Raw genomic sequence first — 21154 nt, 5'->3', positions numbered from 1 at the left:
GCATAATAAACAAAAACCTACAATTCAGGAATTGTTTTTTTTTTTTTTATTCTACTCCGCGTGTGGTAAAATTGATAAGGTAGCTTTATTCTTTGGGTCAGTACGTTTACAGCGGTACCACATTTATATCTTTTTTCTATGTTTTGGCGCTTTTACACAATAAAAGACATTTTATAGAAAAAAATATTTTTTTGCATCGCTTTATTCTGAGAGCTATAACTTTTTGAATTTTCGGATTATGGAGCTGTATGGCAGCTTGTTTTTTGCGGGACAAGATTACATTTTCAGCGGTACCATTTTTATTTATATTCAGCTTTTTGATCGCGTGCTATTCCATTTTTTGTTTGGTGGTATGATGATAAAGCATTGTTTTTCGCTTCGTTTTTTTTTTTTTTTTTTACCGTGTTTAATGAAGGGGTTAACTAGTGGGACAGTTTTATAGGTCAGGTCGTTCCGGACGCGGCGATACCAAATATGTGTACTTTTATTGTTTGTTTGTTTTTTTCATAATAACATTTATTGATGGGTACATTATATTTTTATTCTTGGTGGATTATTTTTTTTATTTTTTTTTAAATATTTTTACAATTTTTTTAATTTTTTTTCCACTTTCTGAGAGGTTTTACACCTTTTTACTTTGTCCCACTCTGGGACTTTCACTTTTTTTATTCTGATCGCCTGCATAGCATAGGGATGGAGCGCTGCACAGTGAGAAGATTGTTCGGTCATGCACTGCGGTCATGACTTCGATCGCAGCATTGCGGGGGTTAATGTTCCGGGAGCAGTGCGGGACCACTCCCTGCACATAGTACCGGGTGTCAGCTGTGACAATCAGCTGACACCCGGCGGCGATCGCGCCCGCACAGCCTGTGTGCGCGCACGATCGCCATGACGTACTAATACGGGTCAGGCTCTTAAAGCACAGGGCACAGACGCGTATTAGTACGTCATGGGCTGTAAAGGGGTTAATACAAGATGAGGACAAATTCAAAAGGTGTATAGAAAAAAAAATGATATCACTAAAAATGTCATTTTGTCATGCAAAGAATGCGGCCCATCTAACCAGCCGAGTTTGAGACCCTTGCTTTATAAAGTATCTTTGCTTAACAAACAGTTGTTTCTGAGAAGCTAATGATAGCAAATGATCAGGCAATATTTTCTGTGCATTTTCCCATTTCATTCTACTTGTGCCTCCTTTTCGCAAACATTCTGTTGCAATTTTTGGGTTAACTCCTTTATTTTGGATTTTATCTTATTGATCTCCCCTAAGCATATTCCCCGTACATATGCTTTCATAGCATCCCATATAAATCTCGTAGATGACGACCCATCATTAAAACGAAAATATTCTAAGATTCTAGAGCTAAGAGTAGGACCAATTAGTTGAAGCCAAAAAGGATTGATGTGCCATGTATATTCCCCCGGAGACCTCACAGCACCCATCTGCAGTTGTACCTGTATAGGCGAGTGGTCAGAGACACTCCTTGGCAGATACTTCACCGATTTAATATAGGGTATGATTGATTCAAAGCCAATAGCTTGGTCTATTCTTGACAAAGAATGATGGGAGGCGAAGTAACAGGAATATTGTCTGACATCAGGGTGCCGTATTCTCCATAGGTCCACTATGCCTACCTCCTCTTGCAGATAATGTAGAGATGTATATTGTGCATTTTGAAAAATATTTCCAGTATGGAATTTATCCCAGAAAGGGTGGAGGTAGGTGGTAAAATCCCCTCCCCCTGCGAGGTTGGGATTTAGGAGGATGTTAGTTTTAGATCAGTTGCAGAACGGAGGGCACGGGAGGGGTGATAGACAGAAATGAGGGATGAGATATAGGGTGGTGCAGAACTGTGGAGGGCTTTATGGGTGAGAGAGATGAGTTTGTATTGTATTCTGTGGTGAATGGGTAACCAGTGCAATGACTGGCACTGGTTAGAGGCGTTGGTGAAGCGGCCTGATAGAAATACGACCCTGGCTGCTGCATTCAGAATGGATTGGAGAGGAGAGAGTTTGTTTAGAGGGAGACCGATTAGAAGAGGGTTGCAGTAGTCCAGACGAGAGTGAATAAGAGCGACAGTAAGAGTTTTTTCAGTATCAAAGGTGAGAAAATGTGGGGTTCTGGAGATGTTTTTAAGGTGCAGGTGACATGAGTGAGTGAGTGATTGTAGCCCAGTCAAGAGAGATTGTAAAAGAACTTCTACATGATGTTTCAAGGATGGAAAGAGACTGCCATCTACTGGCCAGACGCAGTCAAGCGGAACCAAGATATGCAAGGGAAGTTGCAGGGAGAGCAAGTTCAGATGCTGGACCTGATCAGGTGACTTCCAGGAAGGAGTTCGGAAAATAAGAGGCCAGCGCGCCAAACCTGAGGGGTCTTTGGCGCCAAGCAGCAGAAAGGAGCAGATGTGTTCCCTGTGTCCTGAGAAACCCCGCGAGACAGGCCTAAGCTAGAGGCCTGTGAGGTGCCACAGCCGGGCACCGGTAAAAGAGCTCCGGATATCTCGCGGATGTTACCTGAGTGCTGTGCCTGCTGAGGAGACTAGGAACCTAATTGCGGTGCTGAGTGAGTTCGCAGAACCCGACGTCGTCTGCCGACAGACGAGGCCTGGACCCCCCTATCCAAGGCTCGAGAGACTGCCTCCAACAGCCAAGCAGAGAGGAGTTGAGAGACGGTTGCCCCAGGAAAGTCACGCCAGCGGAAGCGGAGGAGCTGCATACGTGAACAGGGCCGTCACTTCCACTGTTCACCCACAGTACCGGGGACAATTGGGTTTAGATAATCAGGTTGGGAGGTTAACGGTTGGGACTAAAGGAGCACAACGTGATCTAATTGAATTTATGCGGAAGAGACTCACGGCCTAGCGTGAATAACCGATGACCCCCGCTAGGGCCAAATGTACAGTTAAAGAACTTACGTGGTGTCTCCCATGAGTGAGGGCATCACCCTACTTAAGAGACTTCGCCTTACTTAAGAGACTTCACCTTACTTAAGAGACTTCACCCTACTAAAGAGACTGCACCTTACTTAAGAGACTTCACCTTACTTTGAGAAGCTTCACCTTACTTTGAGAGACTGCGTCTTATTTTGAGAGATTTTGCCTTTTGCTGATATATTGAATTACTGTTCATTACCCTTGTTAGTAATCCCTTGTTCAGTATACCTGTTGCATAAAATTGTTTATTTTCATCTCAGACTGTTCTCGCCTTGTGTCTCTGTGCGTTGCATTCCCGCACCTGCATTACATGATTGTATATGGGGGATAAAGGAAAGTTGTGTGTCAAATATGACTCCATGACATCGAGCTTGCTGCTTGGGGGTTATGGTGGCGCAACCCAAGAAAATTGAAAAGTCAGGTATAGGTAGGTTAGTAGAGAGAGAAAAAACAAGGAGTTCAGTTTTGGAGAGATTCAGTTTCAGATAGAGGGAAGACATGATGTTAGAGACAGCAGACAGACAATCACTGATATTTTGTATTAGAGTGGGGGTGATGTCAGGTGAAGAGGTGTATAGTTGGGTGTCATCAGCATTGAGATGGTACTGGAAATCAAATCTGCTGATGGTTTGTCCAATAGGAGCAGTGTACAAGGAGAAGAAAAGGGACCTAGGACTGATCCTTGTGGAAGCCCGATAGTAAGTGGAAGATTAGAGGAAGAAGAGCCGGCAAAAGATACCGTGAAGGAGCGGTCAGAGGTAGGAGAAGAACCAGGAGGGAGCGGTGTCCTTGAGGCCTATACAGCGGAGCATAGTGAGGAGGAGCTGATGATCTACAGTGTCAAAAGCGGCAGAGAGATCCAGGAGAAACAGCAGGGAGTAGTGACCATTAGATTTAGCTGTTAGTAGATCATTAGAGACTTTAGTGAGGGCAGTTTCAGTAGAGTGTGAGGAGCGGAAACCGGATTGTAAAGGGTCGAGAAGAGAGTTATCTGAGAGATAGCGGATTAGGCGGGAATGGACCAGGCGTTCTTGGAGTTTAGAGATGAAGGGAAGATTAGAGACCGGTCTGTAGTTAGCAGTGCAGTTCTGGTCCAGGGATGGCTTTTTCAGTAAAAGGGTTATGATGGCATGTTTAAGTGAGGAGGGAAAGATACCTGAAGAAAGAGAGAGGTCAAATATTTTAGTTAGGTGGGTAGTGATGTCAAGGTAAAATATATATATTATAGAAAATCAATTAGTTTATTTTAATAGATTACCTAATCAGTGTGAATTAATATAGAGATGATGGAATAATCTATGTGTATGTATGTATGCAAATGTGTATATGCACATTGATTATGTTAATAGTTAATGATATATAACAGTTTCTGTTCTCAGGCTATGTGCCCACGATGCAGAAATGCTCCGGATTTTTCCTGAGCGTTTCTGCATCTCCCTGGCAGAAAAAATGTAGGCGTATTGTACATGCGGATTTTACATGTGGATTGTACATGTGGATTTTACATGCGGATTGTACATGCGGATTTTACATGTGGATTGTACATGCGGATTTTACATGCGTTTTTCCTGCCAAGGACAAGCGGATGTGAAGCGTTCTTCACATGCATTTCCGCATGTGCATTGAAAAGCGCTTTCCAAGCGATTTTAACATCACTTGGAAAGTGCTTGACAACTTGGTCACACTATATAAATCCATGCAAACGGCATGGATTTATATAGTGTGTCCGAAAGAATGTTAAAAAATAAAAATAAATGTCATACTTACCTTCTGATGGCCCCCGGTGTCTTTATCCGATGCGTCTCAGCTTGCCGGCCGCTCGCGGTACACTGAAGGACCTGCCGTCACATGACTAAATGACGTCAGCGCAGGTCCTTGAGTCCACCGCGATCTGCCGGCAAGCCAAGACAAGCACACCGGGGGCCATCAGAAGGTAAGTATAATAATTATTTATTTTTTTTATTCTTTTTTTACAGGTACTATGGTACCTGGGTCCAGAGGAGAGTCTCGTCTTCTCCAGACCCGGGTACCATCCGCACATTGAAACGCATGGAATGCACATGTACAGATCCAGTGATGCGGATTCCATGCGTTCCAATGCAAGTCAATGGCGGCGAAAATGCAGCGCTTCCGCAAAATAATTGATCGTGCTGCGTTTTTTTCCGCAATGATAAGACGCAGCGGAAATTTCTGCAGCATGTGCATAGCACATGCGGATTATCATTGGGGAACATGGCAGGCCTTCTACCATGCGTTTTTAAGCGTTTCTGCAGCGGAATTGCCGCTGCGGAAACGCTTAAAAAACGCATCGTGGGCACACAGCCTTATTGTAGACATGAACAACTAAATGATTTCCTGGGAATGACGCATGTATGTGCATGGCTGATAACAGAGAGATTCATGTCGAGTTGGCAAAGATGGCGCTGAGAGACGACTTCACCCCTCCCATCAGAATTCCTAAGGTGTTACTGAGGCCAGGAGATACATGGATGAGCAAATTGCAGTGTACCAAGTTATCAGAAGGAGCAATGAATTTTACTAATCCCACCTAGAAGTAGAATACTATATAACCCCATGTCTACATAATAAAGTATGTCATTTTGCGTGGTTTAGTCTCTGAGTGAAGTTTTTCAACCATATTAGCAAATTTGGCTGATTTGCATTCACTCGGACAACTTTAATTAGGAGGAGAGCAGTTACCTAGTGTATCTTAAATTGGTGAAACCTCCACAGTGACAGCTGGGGAAAGGAACTGAATGAGCTGTGAGGGAATAGGGTCACTGTTGCAGGTTGTAGGGCGGGAAGAAGTGAGGAGTCTGGTCACTTCTCCTTCTGTGACCACTGCCAGCTCGAAGATGGAAAGTGAACTTGAGGTGCGGGAGGGAAGGGAATCCAGACTCTGAGGGGATTGTGTAAAAATGTCTTGACAGATATGATTGATTTTTTGCAGGAAATAAGTGGCCAGATCGTCAGCGCTTAGGTTTGTGACGGGGTCTGTATTTTAGAGCTCAGGAGGGAGTGGAAGGTTTCAAAGAGTCGTTTAGGATTGTTGGCTAGAGATGTGATGAGAGTGGTAAAGTAGCCTTGTTTAGCCGGATGGAGAGCAAAATTATAAGTTTTGAGCATGAACTTATAGTGGATGAAGAGAAACCAAAAACAAGAAAAATACCCAAATAATTGAAAGTAAATGTATAGTGGATGAAGTTTTCTGTCAAAAGAGATTTTCTCCACAGATGCTCCACTCACAAAATAAGAATACTTTGTATGTACAATAAGGCAGGTACAAAACTCATCATAGCTCAACATTTCCCGCTCATAATAGAATAACGGAATAGATTCAGGGATAGGCATTTTTTCATAATGGTATATGAAAAGTGCTTGGAGAAAACCGCCTCAAGGAGAAGTCTCTCATCCAGCTCCATTTCGCAGAGATCTCTTTCTGGCATCCATTCATGATAAAGCATCTGGAAGGGAGTCAAACATATGAACTCCGCCCTGAGCCGAGCAGGGTAGATTATAGAATAGGAAATCTGCTTTTCACAGAGCCTCCTTTTTCTATCCCAGAACTTGACCCTCTTCTTCTGAACTTCTGTTGAAAAGTCAGGATAAATAGATATTTTCCTTCTATCAAGGTAAGTGAAGAGTGGTCCCTGGCCTTTCGTCGGATAAGGTCTCTGACGCGCCCCCTGGGCCTGTGCTGTGCTGCTGTGCAGGGGGAATACCCGGAGCCGGATCGATGGGGGTTGTAGTTCTCCGTGGCGGTGACCCGGTCCGTGCTCAGGGTGGTCAACCCAGTGGCAGTCTATTTGTATGGTAATAAGTGTCCGACTACGCCACCCGTGGATTGCGGTCAGTGGGGACCGCCGCTGCGCTGCAGACCGCTGAGGCTGATGTTGTTTGCGCAGCTGAGTATGGGATGACTCCCCACGGGAGAAGTATTGCCTCAGGGCAGCTAAGGTGGAAGATGATGGGAGTGATGGTGTGAGGGTCCCAGTACTAATGGTGCTGGTGCGGCAAGGAATCACAGAGACGTGTGGTGCAGTTCAGGGTCTTTACTGATGGTACAAGGCAGACCCTCCCGGGAGTACTGGCTAGTATAAGGGGCCTGGTCAGTCTGCGAGCAAGCAGGAGTTCCCCTGGCCAGGTGGAGTTGTAGGCCTCCCCGTTTATCTGCACTCTTCCTGGCTACCTTGCTGTCAGCGGTTACAAGTAGCCCACGTCCCTGAGTATACCGTGTGGTGCTCACCCGTATGGCTGGTGACTTGGGGCCTTCTGTTAGCCTCCACTCCTGGATGGCGGCGCTGGTCCCTTCTTTGTGACTGAGCCTCCGGGCTTCTATGGCCAGAGGACCTGGAATCCCCTGCCGGCTGGTTTCTGCTGCTGGGTATAGATCAGTCCCCACAGCCTCGGACTCCTGTGTCCGGCTTTAGTATCTTCGTCCAGGGCGAACTCTGCTCAGCTCCAGCCCCTGGACTTCTGCTACTGCTCCTACAGAGCTCCTGTTCTTGCTTTCCCTGTGTCTGGAACTGAACTCCAGGCTCTGACTACTCTAATTCCGCCCCAGACCCAGTTTATAAGGGCAGATTCCTCCCCTCCCAGGTCTGGGCGGACCGTGTTGCATGCTTAGGGATCCTGACCAGAGAAACCTCCCACTTGCTCTCAGACATAATATCTCTATTACTGTGGCAACCAGACCCCTGGGGTGTCACATTCCCCCCTAGTAAATTTTAGTACTCCGGGACTAAACACATTTTTAAAGAAACATAAATACAAGGTATAACAATAACAAGACAACATATTTACAAGAAACTTTAGTCTGTAGAGGTCACGGCGTTTCCGTGACCGGGTGTCCATATCACCCAACAAGGCGAAGTCTTGGCACAGAATAGGGGACCTGTCCAAAGCAAACCCCTTGCGTTGTCCTTGGGCGTGGCTGCAAGGGTAGACTAACTACTTTGGGCCGCAAGGAGGCCACGCCAGACAGGTTTTCTCTTCCGCGGCCGTCTTCACAAGAGGCACCAAGGTGCAACTATCTACAAAACTGTTCCGGTTATCCAGCGTCCATAACCTGTTAGTCCAAATAAATCTGCAGGGTAACTGAGAAACATAATTAGTAACAGGCAACAAACATAAACCATAAACATTTTTCAATAAACAGTCAACTTTACAGTTCATTGGTTTAGATTCTCCAGCGAGCGGGCATCTGGCCTCTGGTAACCCTAGTGGACCTACGGAGCTCACTCACTGGTCCTGCACTACAGGGTGTAGGAGGTGTTATGGGCAAGCTGGGCAGCTTTCTGCGCACTCTTTGGCTCACTAGGGGCACAGCAGGCTCACTACTAGCAGAGGGTTGATCCTCCTGTACTGCTGGTGTGGACTCTTCTGCCTCTTGGGCCGGCTGCTCTTCCAGCTCTACCGGTTCCTCTGTAGGCACTTGCGGGGCTGGCTGGAGAAAGGTGAGGACGGGTACCACGACAGCGCCGTTTACTTGTGTCCAAGACCGGGGGAAGTCTCCGAGTACAGTACTGATCATTTCTTCCCTTTCCTCTGCGGGTTGAGGGTTTTCTTGATCTTCTTCAGGGCTTTGCAGCTGCTCGGGACACTTCTTCAGGTGGTCTCTGGAGACAATGGCTGTGGTTTCTCCTCCATCCTTACTGATTACGCAGATTTTTGGGTTCTCATGGCTTGATGGCAGTACGGTGTACGGGTCCTTCTCCCACTGGTCGTCCAACTTGTGGAGCCGCCTCTTCCTCTTCAAGACCTGCTCTCCAGGTACCAGGGGAACAGCGGGAGCATACTGGTTATAAGCCTTCTCTTGCCTTTCTCTAGCTTGAGACAGACTTCGCTCGACGCTCTCCTGTACTTTCCGATACTGCTGCTGCCGTTCTGTATCCCAGTCTGCCTCTGGCGAGGTGTCCTCAGGCATCAGGACTCCCATATCCAGGTCAACAGGCAGCTTACCAGGTCTTGCTCTCATTAGGTAAGCCGGGGTACAGTTGGTGGAACCTACAGGGATGTGGTTATACAGGTCCACCAGATCGGGCAGTTTCTCAGGCCACAGACTGCGTTCTTCCAGGGGCAATGTTTTTAGCAGATCTATCACCACCTGGTTCATCTTCTCGCAGAGTCCATTGGTTTGAGGGTGATAGGGCGTTGTTCTTATCTTCTTGCAGCCATACAGGTTGCAGAACTCCTGGAAGACCTCCGCTTCGAAGGCTGGTCCTTGGTCTGTCAACACTTGGTCCGGGTACCCGTGTGGACGGCAGAAGTGCTGCTGGAAGGCTCTAGCTGCTGTTTGAGCCGTTAAGTCCTTGACCGGGACCACCACCAGGAACCGGGAGTAATGATCTACGATTGTGAGGGCGTAGACATACCCAGATATGCTTGGAGCCAGTTTCACATGGTCCAGGGCTACCAGTTCCAGTGGCTGTCTGGTGATGATGGGCTGCAAGGGAGTCTTCTGGCTGGCACGGTCATTTCTTCTCAGGTGGCACGGGCCACAGTCTCTGCACCACCTCTCGATGGCTCCTCTCATGCCTACCCAGTAGAACCGTTCACGCAACAAAAACTCCAGCTTCTTCCATCCGAAATGCCCTGCTCCGTTGTGGTATGCCTCCAGAACCAGAGCCGCGTCTCGTCTTGGGACCACTACCTGCCAGGTCAACTCATGTGTTCGAGAGTTAACCATTCTCCGGCACAGCTTCTCCCTGTAGAGGAACAGCTTACTTTTCTCCTTCCACAGTTGCTTGGTCTCCTCCGGAGCATCTGGGTCAAGACGGGCATCGGCCTGGGTCAGCATTTCCTTCACCAAATGGACTGCGGGATCACTGTCTTGCGTCTCCGCCCAGTTGTAGTGGGGCAAGGGATTGAATGTCACGGAGCGCCTGTCCTTCACACGGTGGGAATACAGGGTAATCCCATGACGGTGGAACGCAGGTAGCTCAACTTCTTCCAGATCTTCTGGATCTTCCCCTACGTCCGGTAAGTTCGGCATTCTAGACAGGGCATCCGCGTTGGCATTTGAGCGTCCTGCCCGGTATTTGATGGTGAATTCAAAGTTGGACAGGCGGGCCATCCATCTCTGTTCCAGGGCACCGAGCCTAGCAGTGTCCAGGTGTGTCAACGGGTTGTTATCCGTGTACACGGTGAATTTGGAGGAGGCAAGGTAATGCTTGAAACGTTCGGTCACTGCCCACACTACTGCCAGGAACTCCAGCTTGAATGAGCTATAATTCTCAGGGTTCCTCTCCGTGGGCCGTAGCTTTCGGCTGGCGTAAGCGATTACCCGTTCTTTCCCTTGCTGGATCTGGGACAGTACGGCACCTAGCCCGATGTTGCTTGCGTCCGTGTGGAGGATAAAGGGCTGGCTGTAGTCTGTATATGCCAGGATTTCATCCCCCGTGAGGGCCATCTTCAGCTGGCAGAAGGACTCCTCTTCCAGCTTTTCCCACCTGAAGGGCGGCTTCTGGTTTTTGGCTTTCCGAGATTGACCTATCAGGAGGTCCTGCATAGGGGCTGCCATTTTGGTGAAACCGGGAATGAATCTTCGGTAGTAGCCTACCAACCCGAGGAACTGCCGCACTTCCTTTATGCTGGAGGGTCTTGGCCAGTCCTTAATTACGGTGATCTTATCAGGGTCGGGAGCCACTCCGTCAGCACTCACCACGTGTCCCAGGTACTGCACCTTTGATTTCAGGAGGTGACACTTGGAGGGTTTCACCTTTAGGCCGTAGTTTGCCAGGGCTTCAAACAATTCTGCCAGGTGTTTCAGGTGGTCCTCGTAGGTCTTGGAATATACGATGACATCGTCCAGGTATAACAGGACCGTCTCGAAGTTCCGGTGTCCCAGACAGCATTCCATCAACCGTTGGAAGGTTCCTGGTGCGTTGCAGAGCCCGAACGGCATACAGTTAAATTCGCTGAGACCCATCGGGGTGGTGAATGCGGTCTTCTCCCGGTCTGCCTCTGCTACAGGAACCTGCCAGTACCCGCTAGTGAGATCCAAAGTAGAGAAGAAGTTAGCAGATTTTAATGCAGCTAAGGACTCTTCTATCCTTGGTAACGGGTACGCATCTTTGTGTGTGATACGGTTGACCTTCCTGTAGTCTACACACATTCTCATGGTGTTGTCTTTCTTTTTCACTAAGACTAGTGGAGCTGCCCAGGGGCTACAGCTGTCCCTGATTACCCCAGCCTCCTTCATGTCTCTAAGCATCCCCTTGGCGTGTTGGTAGTGTGCCGGGGGTACGGGTCGGTATCTCTCCTTTATGGGAGGATGGTCTCCCGTGGGGATGTGGTGTTCTACCCCCTTTACTCGCCCGAAGTCTAGCGGGTGTTTACTAAACACTCTCTCGTACTCTCGAACCACCCGATAGACTCCCTGTTTCTGGTGTGAGGGAGTGGAGTCAGTACCCAAATGCAGTTGCTGACACCAGTCCTCCATTGGTTTCTTAGAGCCGTTACCTTCCTCTGGTTGAGATGGAGGCAAGGGTTCCACGGCCTGTACAGAAGGTTTATGGTGAACAATTTGGCTAGCGTGGCATACCGGGGCAGGTATACTTCTCTCTCCCCGATATTTATGATGCGAACAGGCACCCTCCCATGGCGTACATCGACCACCCCCCGTGCTGTCAAAATGGTGGGCCTACTGTCTGAGTAGACGGGTTCTACCATTGCTTGGTAGTCTCTACCTCTTAGACCAATAGCTGCCCGGCACCAAATCATCATCTCACTTTTTGGGGGCATGGCAATAGGGAACGGGTCACACATTCTCACGCTACCTATCTCACCACCAGATAGTTCCACCTGTTGCCGCTTCATCAGTGCCCGGATCTCTTTTTGGAGCACACGCTGCTGGCCGGAACTGGCGTTCTTGCCAACCTGCTGTAAAATGAGAATCACCTCTGCAAGACAATTTTCAATCACATTAGTTCCCAAGGTTATTCTAGGGTGACTCTCATGACGGTCTATGTCCACTATAATCAGTCCTTGTGCCGCCAGTTCGACTTTACCGATCTTAATGGTCACCTCTTTGAATCCCACCTGCGGCACGGGCTGACCATTGCTGGCGATGATACTCAGGTCGTCATCTGGGTAGCGGGTTATGTCCGAGTCATTCCAGTACTGCTTGAAGAGCACGTACGGGATGGTGGTGACCTGTGACCCGGTGTCTAGTAGGGCACTCATAGGAATGCCATCCAGTACCACAGGCAAGATTGGACGTCCCCCTACGTATTTATCACGCCAGTTTGATGGGCCTGATGGTCTTATGCCTGGGGGTTGGCCCTCTACCCCAGGTTGTGCCCGTTTAAATGACAGTACCTTGCCACATGTCCGGGTTGATTGCAGCGGCGGCAGATGGGTCGTCCGTCCTCATTGTATCTGTCGCTGGGTCTTCCTCTGGCCGGTGGGGTCCTCCTCAGTCGGCGCCACGGGACGTCCTCCGGTCCGGATGCCAGCTCGATCTTTCCTGGAGAAGAGACCTGTAAAGACTGCACAGTTCTGGTTAGCGCGGCAACGCTCTTAGTCAGCTCTTGGACCTGATGGTTCAGGTCTGTAGCCGGGTCACTATTTAAAGCCTGCGCATCAGCTCCCACAGGCCCTGCAGACAAGGGCGCCGTCTCCTGGTGGTAAGTGATAGCAGGGCGCCTGTGGGTCACAGCGCCACCTGGTGCCGGTTCTCGGAGCACCCGGATGGCTCTGTCCTTGAACTGTGCAAAGTCCAGGTCAGGGTCCTGTAAGGCCATTGCCCGCAACTGGGTTCGGTGGGCATTGCACAGTAGACCCTCAATAAATTGTTCAGTCAACAGCTTATCTTCATTTCCCACGCTGTCAGGGTCTGCCTGCTTAATGGCTCTCAGGGCCTCTTGTAGGTTTAGAGCATAGTCTCTTATACTCTCATGTGCCCGTTGTTTGCACCCATAAAATCTTAGTTTTATTTTGGCTGAGGTGCGGGTGTCAAATGTGTCTTTCAGCCAGGTTAGTATGTCTCTGACAGTCCTCTTCCTCCCAGGTGGCCAGGACTTTACCTCCCTTTGGGCTGCCCCGATTAATTGGGCCACCAGGATGCTCACTTTTTGCTCTTCTGTGAGGGGGTACACCTGGAAGAGGCTATCCAGTCTTTCTCTAAAGTCATTTAGGGTATGTGACTCCCCTGAGTACTGGGGTAGCCAGGTTGCCCCCGGGATATAGGGCATGGTGAATGGCATGACTGCTGCAGCGGTTGCGCTGGAGGTGGCTGTGGCAGTGGAGCTCCCCTCGGTATCCGGCATCCTCCTCCCCCCTAGTGGACCGTGGCCTACCTTGCGATGCTCTTCTTCCGTAGGCCGCGGCTCCGCAGTCGATCGTCGGGGTTGAGGACCTGGCGTCGCGCTCCGATGACGTCAGCGTCGCTCTTCCTCCCTTCCAGGACCTTGCGCAGCGTCAGAGCGTGGGGCGGAGCGTGGGGCGGAGCTTCGGATCTCGCGCGCTTTCGGCGTCCACGCCCCTCTTCTTCCCGTGCGGCGTCCCGAAGATGGCGTCCGAAGGCGGGAAGCAGCTGCGGATGGCGGAAAGAAGGCAGAAGACGGCGGGAAACGGTCCAAGATGGCGTCTGATGGCGGGAATCGGCTCCGGATGGCGGGAAACGACTCCGGACGGCGGGAAACTTCACCACAGGTAAGTTCAAAAGTCTTTTTCAGGCACGCAGTACCCGGTGGTTGCGGGCACGAAATCCTGCCGACTACGCCAAAGTTGACGCGCCCCCTGGGCCTGTGCTGTGCTGCTGTGCAGGGGGAATACCCGGAGCCGGATCGCTGGGGGTTGTAGTTCTCCGTGGCGGTGACCCGGTCCGTGCCCAGGGTGGTCAAACCAGTGGCAGTCTATTTGTATGGTAATAAGTGTCCGACTACGCCACCCGTGGATTGCGGTCAGTGGGGACCGCCGCTGCGCTGCAGACCGCTGAGGCTGATGTTGTTTGCGCAGCTGAGTATGGGATGACTCCCCACGGGAGAAGTATTGCCTCAGGGCAGCTAAGGTGGAAGATGATGGGAGTGATGGTGTGAGGGTCCCAGTACTAATGGTGCTGGTGCGGCAAGGAATCACAGAGACGTGTGGTGCAGTTCAGGGTCTTTACTGATGGTACAAGGCAGACCCTCCCGGGAGTACTGGCTAGTATAAGGGGCCTGGTCAGTCTGCGAGCAAGCAGGAGTTCCCCTGGCCAGGTGGAGTTGTAGGCCTCCCCGTTTATCTGCACTCTTCCTGGCTACCTTGCTGTCAGCGGTTACAAGTAGCCCACGTCCCTGAGTATACCGTGTGGTGCTCACCCGTATGGCTGGTGACTTGGGGCCTTCTGTTAGCCTCCGCTCCTGGATGGCGGCGCTGGTCCCTTCTTTGTGACTGAGCCTCCGGGCTTCTATGGCCAGAGGACCTGGAATCCCCTGCCGGCTGGTTTCTGCTGCTGGGTATAGATCAGTCCCCACAGCCTCGGACTCCTGTGTCCGGCTTTAGTATCTTCGTCCAGGGCGAACTCTGCTCAGCTCCAGCCCCTGGACTTCTGCTACTGCTCCTACAGAGCTCCTGTTCTTGCTTTCCCTGTGTCTGGAACTGAACTCCAGGCTCTGACTACTCTAATCCCGCCCCAGACCCAGTTTATAAGGGCAGATTCCTCCCCTCCCAGGTATGGGCGGACCGTGTTGCATGCTTAGGGATGCTGACCAGAGAAACCTCCCACTTGCTCTCAGACATAATATCTCTATTACTGTGGCAAACAGACCCCTGGGGTGTCACATCTCTCTCTTTAAAATTTTGTAATTTGATGAGTACAGGTCTTGGTGGAGCACCCGGTGGCAAAGGACGTGTAGGAACTCTGTGAGCTCTTTCAATTGCAAAAAATTGAGAGAGAGTGTCTTTGCAGAACATTGTAGTCAGCCAGGATTAAAAAAAAATCAACTGAATTACGACCCTCCGCTTTTTCATGAACCTCGACTAAACGTATGTTATTTCGCCGATGCCTATTCTCTAGGTCATCAACCTTCTTGAGAAGGGCATTGATATTCTGAAGACCTCTCCTGAGATATTTATGTATAGTAGGCATTTGGTCCGCAACAGAACTCACTCTTTCCTCCAACTCATTGACTCGGCTGTTTATTTTCTTCATGTTTTGTCTGATGAGATTAATGTCCTCTCTAAGCCCTCCCATTTGTTTGTTGAGAATTTCTAATGAGAAGCTACAGGATTTTCCAGCAGAGAAAACATCTTGTCGTGTAGGTGACGCGCCCCCTGGGCCTGTGCTGTAGTGCGGCGCGCGTGCGCGCGGGGAATACCCGGAGCCGGATCCGATGGAGGTAGTAGTCTTCGTGTGGCGGTGACCCGGTCCGTGCCCAGGGTGGTCAAACTAAGTGGCAGTTATTGGTATGATGGTATTAGTGTCCGACTACGCCACCCGTTGAATGCGGCTATGAAGCCGTCGCTGCAGGGCAGTCCGCTGAGGCCGGTGGTACGGATGTGCAGCGTGGATGGTATAACCCCCAACGGGAGGGGTATGGCCTCAGGGCAGAGGATGAGGTTGATGTTGGGAGTGATGGTGTGGATGTCCCAGCACTAATGGTGCGACAAGGAAGCACGGAGACGCGAGGGTACAGTTCAGGGTCTTTACTGATGGTACAAGGCAAATTCCCCCGGGAGTACTGGCTAGTATTTGGGGCCTGGTTAGTCTGCGAGTAAGCCGGAGTTCCCCTGGCCAGGTGGAGTTGTAGGCCTTCTCGTTAGTCTGTACCCTTCCTGGCTACCCTGCTTTCGGCGGTTACAAGTAGCCCACGTCCCTGGGTATACCGTGTGGTGCTCACCCATATGGCTGGTGACGTGGGGCCTCCTGTTAGCCTCCGCTCCGGGATGGCGGTGCTGGTCCCTTCGTTGTGACTGAGCCTCCGGGCTTTTATGGCCAGAGGACCTGGAATCCCCTGCCGGATGGATTCTGCTGCTGGGTATATCTTAGTCCCCACAGCCTCGGACTCCTGTGTCCGGTTTTAGTTCCTTCTCCCAGGGCGAGCTCTGCACAGCTCCAGCCCCTGGCGCTTCTCCTTGGCTCCTATGTTTATCTGTCCCTGTTTCTGCGTGTCCAGACCAGACTCCGTCTCTGTCTGGAACTCCTCTCTCTAACCCTGCCTCAGCCCCAGTTTATGTAGGGGAAGTTCTTCCCCTCCCAGGACTGGGCAGGAGGTGTGGCATGCTTAGGATTCCTGCCCAGGAGACCTCCCACCTGCTCACAGACGTAATACTGCTATTACTGTGGAAACCAGACCCCTGGGGTGCCACATTCCCCCCTAGTGAAATTTAGTACTCCCGGACTAAACATATATTTTTTTTTTCAAAACATAACAGGGTATAAACAATAACAATTAAATACATGAGATGGTCACGGCGTGTCCGTAACCGGGAAGCAATAAGGGTGTCCATTTCACCAAAGAACAGGGAGCCGTAACCAGGTTGGGGTCTGTCCTGCCCCGAGTCTTTAACAGTCTTTAGTCCATTCCTGGGTTACGCTCCAAACATATTTACAACAGAGTTCCGGTTACTCACTGTCCATAACCTGTCAGTCCATATAAAGAAATCTGTAACTGAAAAACATAATTAGCAACGGCTACAACAAAACAGGTAAACATAAAATAGTTAAAGCAATTAGCCAACTTAGATTCTCCAACGTACGGGCATCTGGCCTCTGGTAACCCTAGTGGACCTACGGAGCTCACTCACTGGTCCTGCACTACAGGGTGTAGGAGGTGTTATGGGCAAGCTGGGCAGCTTTCTGCGCACTCTTTGGCTCACTAGGGGCACGGCAGGCTCACTACTAGCAGAGGGTTGATACTCCTGTACCGCTGGTGTGGACTCTTCTGCCTCTTGGGCCAGCTGCTCTTCCAGCTCTTCCGGTTCCTCTGTAGGCACTTGCGGGGCTGGCTGGAGAAAGGTGAGGACGGGTACCACAACAGCACCGTTTACTTGTGTCCAAGACCGGGGGAAGTCTCCGAGTACAGTCCTGATCATTTCTTCCCTTTCCTCTGCGGGTCGAGGGTTTTCTTGATCTTCTTCTTCAGGGTTTTGCAGCTGCTCGGGACACTTCTTCAGGTAGTCTCTGGAGACAACGGCTGTGGTTTCTCCTCCATCCTCACTGATCACGCAAATCTTTGGGTTCTCATGGCTTGATGGCAGTACAGTGTACGGGTCCTTCTCCCACTGGTCGTCCAACTTGTGGAGCCGTCTTTTCCTCTTCAAGACCTGCTCTCCAGGTACCAGGGGAACAGCGGGAGCATACTGATTATAAGCCCTCTCTTGCCTTTCTCTAGCTTGAGACAGACTTCGCTCGACGCTCTCCTGTACTTTCCGATACTGCTGCTGCCGTTCTGTATCCCAGTCTGCATCTGGCGAGGTGTCCTCGGGCTTCAGGACTCCCATATCCAGGTCGATAGGCAGCTTACCAGGTCTCGCTCTCATTAGGTAAGCCGGGGTACAGTTGGTAGAACCTACAGGGATGTGGTTGTATAGGTCCACCAGATCAGGCAGCTTCTCAGGCCACATACTGCGTTCTTCCAGGGGCAATGTTTTCAGGAGGTCTATCACCACCTGGTTCATCTTCTCGCAGAGTCCATTGGTTTGAGGGTGATAGGGCGTTGTTCTTATCTTCGTGCAGCCATACAGGTTGCAGAACTCCCGGAAGACTTCCGCTTCGAAGGCTGGCCCTTGGTCTGTCAGCACTTGGTCCGGGTACCCGTGTGGACGGCAGAAGTGCTGCTGGAAGGCTCTAGCTGCTGTTTGAGCCGTTAAGTCCTTGACCGGGACCACCACCAGGAACCGGGAGTAATGATCTACGATTGTGAGGGCGTAGACATACCCAGATCTGCTTGGAGCCAGTTTCACATGGTCCAGGGCTACCAGTTCCAGTGGCTGTCGGGTGATGATGGGCTGCAAGGGAGTCTTCTGGCTGGCACGGTCCTTCCTTCTTAGGTGGCACGGTCCACAGTCTCTGCACCACCTCTCGATGGCTCCTCTCATGCCTACCCAGTAGAACCGTTCACGCAACAAGAAATCCAGCTTCTTCCACCCGAAATGTCCTGCTCCGTTGTGGTACGCCTCCAGAATCATAGCCGCGTCTCGTCTGGGGACCACTACCTGCCAGGTCAACTCATGTGTTCGAGAGTTAACCATTCTCCGGCACAACTTCTCCCTGTAGAGGAACAGCCTACTTTTCTCCTTCCACAGTTGCTTAGTCTCCTCTGGGGCGTCTGGGTCCAGACTGGCATCGGCTTGGGTCAGCATTTCCTTCACCAGACGGACTGCGGGATCACTGTCTTGCGTCTCCGCCCAGTTGTAGTGGGGCAAGGGATTGAACGTCGCGGAGCGCCTGTCCTTCACACGGTGGGAATACAGGGTAATCCCATGACGGTGGAACGCAGGGAGCTCAACTTCTTCCAGATCTTCTGGATCTTCCTCTACGTCCGGTAAATTCGGCATTCTAGACAGGGCATCCGCGTTGGCATTGGAGCGTCCTGCCCGGTATTTGATGGTGAATTCAAAGTTGGACAGGCGAGCCATCCATCTCTGTTCCAGAGCACCGAGTCTTGCAGTGTCCAGGTGTGTCAACGGGTTGTTATCCGTGTACACAGTGAATTTGGAGGAGGCAAGGTAATGCTTGAAACGTTTGGTCACTGCCCACACTACTGCCAGGAACTCCAGCTTAAATGAGCTATAATTCTCAGGGTTCCTCTCGGTGGGTCGTAGCTTTTGGCTGGCGTAAGCGATTACCCGTTCTTTCCCCTGCTGGATCTGGGACAGTACGGCTCCTAGCCCGATGTTGCTTGTGTCCATGTGGAGGATAAAGGGCTGGCTGTAGTCTGGATATGCCAGGATTTCATCCCCCGTGAGGGCCATCTTCAGCTGGCAGAAGGACTCCTCTTCCAGCTTTTCCCACCTGAAGGGCGGCTTCTGGTTTTTGGCTTTTCGAGATTGACCTATCAGGAGGTCCTGCATAGGAGCTGCCATTTTGGTGAAACCGGGAATGAATCTTCGGTAGTAGCCTACCAACCCGAGGAACTGCCGCACTTCCTTTATGCTGGAGGGTCTTGGCCAGTCCTTAATTACGGTGATCTTATCAGGGTCGGGAGCCACTCCGTCAGCACTCACCACGTGTCCCAGGTATTGCACCTTTGGTTTCAGGAGGTGACACTTGGAGGGTTTCACCTTTAGGCCGTAGTTTGCCAGAGCTTCAAACACTTCCGCCAGGTGTTTCAGGTGGTCCTCGTAGGTCTTGGAATAGACGATGACATCGTCCAGGTATAACAGGACCGTCTCGAAGTTCCGGTGTCCCAGACAGCATTCCATCAACCGTTGGAAGGTTCCTGGTGCGTTGCAGAGCCCGAACGGCATACAGTTAAATTCGCTGAGACCCATCGGGGTGGTGAATGCGGTCTTCTCCCGGTCTGCCTCTGCTACAGGAACCTGCCAGTACCCGCTAGTGAGATCCAAAGTAGAGAAGAAGTTAGCAGATTTTAATGCAGCTAAGGACTCTTCTATCCTTGGTAACGGGTACGCATCTTTGTGTGTGATACGGTTGACCTTCCTGTAGTCTACACACATTCTCATAGTGTTGTCCTTCTTTTTCACTAAGACTAGTGGAGCTGCCCAGGGGCTACAGCTGTCCCTGATTACCCCAGCCTCCTTCATGTCTCTAAGCATCCCCTTGGCGTGTTGGTAGTGTGCAGGGGGTAGGGGTCGGTATCTCTCCTTTATGGGAGGATGGTCTCCCGTGGGGATGTGGTGTTCTACCCCCTATACTCGCCCGAAGTCTAACGGGTGTTTACTAAACACTCTCTCGTACTCTTGAACCACCCGATAGACTCCTTGTTTCTGGTGTGAGGGAGTGGAGTCAGTACCCAGATGTAGTTGCTGACACCAGTCCTCCATTGGTTTCTTAGAGCCGTTACCTTCCTCTGGTTGAGATAGAGGCAAGGGTTCCACGGCCTGTACAGAATTCTGGTTTATGGTGAACAATTTAGCTAGCGTGGCATACCGGGGCAGGTGTACTTCTCTCTCACCGATATTTATGATGCGAACGGGCACCCTCCCATGGCGTACATCGACCACCCCCCGTGCTGTCAAAATGGTGGGCCTACTGTCTGAGTAGACGGGTTCTACCATTGCTTGGTAGTCTCTACCTCTTAGACCAATAGCTGCCCGGCACCAAATCATCATCTCACTTTTTGGGGGCATGGCAATAGGGAATGGGTCACACATTCTCACGCTACCTATCTCACCACCAGATAGTTCCACCTGTTGCCGCTTCATCAGTGCCCGGATCTCTTTTTGGAGCACACGCTGCTGGCCGGAACTGGCGTTCTTGGCAACCTGCTGTAAAATGAGAATCACCTCTGCAAGACAATTTTCAATTACATTGGTTCCCAGGGTGATTCTAGGGTGACTCTCATGACGGTCGATGTCCACTATAATCAGTCCTTGTGCCGCTAGTTCGACTTTACCGATTTTAATGGTCACCTCCTTGAATCCCACCTGCGGCACGGGCTGACCATTGCTGGCGATGATACTCAGGTCATCGTCTGGGTAGCGGGTTATGTCCGAATCATTCCAGTACTGCTTGAAGAGCACGTACGGGATGGTGGTGACCTGTGACCCAGTGTCTAGTAGGGCACTCATAGGAATGCCATCCAGTACCACAGGCAAGATTGGACGTCCCCCTACGTATTTATCACGCCAGTTTGATGGGCCTGATGGTCTTATGCCTGGGGGTTGGCCCTCTACCCCAGGTTGTGCCCGTTTAAATGACAGTACCTTGCCACATGTCCGGGTTGATTGCAGCGGCGGCAAATAGGTCGTCCGTCCTCGTTGTATCGATCGCTGGGTCTTCCTCTGGCCGGTGGGGTCCTCCTTGGTCGGCGCCACGGGATGTCCTCCGGTCCGGATGCCAGCTCGATCTTCCCTGCAGTAGAAACCTGTAAAGACTGCACAGTTCGGGTTAGCGCGGCAACGCTTTTAGTTAGCTCTTGGACCTGATGGTGCAGGTCTGTAGCTGGGTCATTGTTTAAAGCCTGCGCATCAGCTCCCACAGGCCCTGCAGACAAGGGCGCCGTCTCCTGGTGATAAGTGATAGCAGGGCGCCTGTGGGTCACAGCGCCACCTGGTGCCGGTTCTCGGAGCACCCGGATGGCTCTGTCCTTGAACTGTGCAAAGTCCAG

Source organism: Phyllobates terribilis, unplaced genomic scaffold (assembly GCF_046119375.1).
Source record: "Phyllobates terribilis strain yellow unplaced genomic scaffold, ASM4611937v1 Scaffold_49__1_contigs__length_9717188, whole genome shotgun sequence".
Taxonomy (NCBI): Eukaryota; Metazoa; Chordata; class Amphibia; order Anura; family Dendrobatidae; genus Phyllobates; species Phyllobates terribilis.
The sequence above is the reverse complement of the archived record's forward strand: the minus strand, read 5'-3'. Positions refer to the sequence as shown.